Source organism: Galeopterus variegatus, unplaced genomic scaffold (assembly GCF_000696425.1).
Source record: "Galeopterus variegatus unplaced genomic scaffold, G_variegatus-3.0.2 Scaffold3009, whole genome shotgun sequence".
Lineage (NCBI taxonomy): Eukaryota > Metazoa > Chordata > Mammalia > Dermoptera > Cynocephalidae > Galeopterus > Galeopterus variegatus.
In genome coordinates, this window is record NW_007729120.1 from 5,738 (window position 1) to 7,865 (window position 2,128).

Genomic DNA, 2,128 nt, shown 5'->3' on the forward strand with positions numbered 1-2,128 from the left:
CATCTTCGAGGGTTTTTGTTTCGTTTTAGCTTTATATTTTTACTACGGTTGGTCCAAAAGTTGCTTTTCCCAGAGACTGTCCTTAAATTGTCATCTGGATGTTATTCAAAACAATAAGATTGATTATGTCTTTGCAAAAATAAATAAGCAAATAAACAAGGAAGCCAGTGTAGGCTTCTACTCTCCTCCCCTTAATATCCAGAAAATCCCCCTTTTTGTTTCCTGTTCTATTTCTTTCTGTGATTTATATTATGATGTCATTTTTAAAAATATAAACCCAGAAGAGTGACTGTAAATCTGTGAACGGCTGGGGAAGTGGCCTTTCCTGCCTGGCCACTCAGCTTAGCTCGGTCCCAGCATCTCTCCAGGAATTGTCTGGGTATTGGCCAAAGAATGTTAAAGCTGGAAAGAACCCACAATGGTCATCACAGTCAAGGCCCTCATTTTACAGCCGGGAGTGGGAAGAAACCGAGATGAGGCGGCAGGGCTAGTGGCAGAGACAGAGCTGGAACTCAGCTCTTCCCCAGGGGCCCTAGCACTGGGTTCCACCATCCTGGCTTTTCTCACGAGTCACCAGGGCTCTCGCCTGGGCCTGGTTTAACCTGCAATGAGACCTTCAGCAAACATGGCCAAATGGTGGGTGTTGCGAAGATGAAATAAGAGCTCACAATTTGGGGGTGCTGTTTTAGGAACAGTAGGGAAAGGAGCAAAGTAGCCCAAAAGTGGAGAATGCAACACCCCTTAGTTTCACACTCACTCTGTCCCTTTTTCCACACAGTCTTGCAAACGAGGCTGGCTGCAGCCAGTGGTTTGGTCAGGGAAAGGGGACAAGAAGGGCGTGAAGCAGTGGTGTTCGGCCCAGTCTTCAGGTCCGTGGGCCAGACCCCACTTCCTGAATGACAAGGAGCTCTCCTGTTGTGGGAAGGCAGGCCAGTCCTGGCTGCCTCTTGGCCGTGCAGCACCTGCTGTCCCTAGGAGCACAGAGGACTAAAGGAGCCAACAGCTCAGGCCTTACAGGGGGCCCGGCAAGCAGGAGGATGCATCTGAGGGAGGGAGGAGATGGGGATTTGTGCCTAAGAAGGAAAGAGGGCAAACCATATGCCACAAAAGCTGATAAGAAAGGGAGCCAGAGAGCCACCTGTTTTTGAAGACATGCAGATCTATTGGAGATCTTCAGCGGGAGAGACGTAGACTTCCAGATTATAGCTGGGGCCTCCAGTGGATCTAAGGAACCATCCTAATACATGCTGGAGGCTGCAGCAACTCCTGCCTCTGGGGAGGCCTAAGAAGGAGGCAAAGAAGATAAGCTGCTCTTTGCAATAGTTTAGACCTGCCTGCTGAACCCTAGGAGAGTTTTAAAATAAATGCATTCTTTCATTTTTGATCCCTCAACCAAAACCATCAGACAGAGCCCTTTCCCTTGGCAAACCCTGAAGTAAGGCCCCAGGGAATTTGCATGCAGATACAGGTTTGGGATTACCTCTGCTGGTTTGCAGAGCTGTTTTGTGTGGGTTTCAGTTATTGTGAACCATTCAGATTGTACATAACAGCTGTAACATTGTTCTTTCAGCCAAGCAGAGGTGACTGTCCTTCAGGACCCTTTAGAACAGCACTTCCAATGGAAATATACAAGCCACATATGTAATTTTTAATTTTCTAGTAGCCATTTTTTTAAAAAAAAAGGTAAAAAGAAACAGGTGAAATTAATTTTAATCATATATTTTAACTCAGTATATCCAAAATATTATCATTTCAATATGTATTCAAAAGAAACAGTTACAATGAGATATTTCACATTCTTTCATATTAAGTCAGAAATCTGGTGTGTATTTTACATTTACAGCGCATCTCAATTTGGACACTAAATTTTCATTGGAAATACTTGAACAGGGGCCGGCCCGGTGGCGCACTGGATAAGTGCGCTGCTTGGGAAGCGCGGCGGCGCTCCCACCCGAGGGTTCCGATCCCACATACAGACCAGTTCCCGCTCACTGGCTGAGTGAGGCGCAAGAGCAACACCGAGGGTTGCAATCCCGTTGCCGGTCCCCGGTCCGGTGCGGGGGCAACACTGAGGGTTGCGATCCGTTGCCGGACACGGAAAAAGACAAAAGACAAAAAAAAAAAAAAA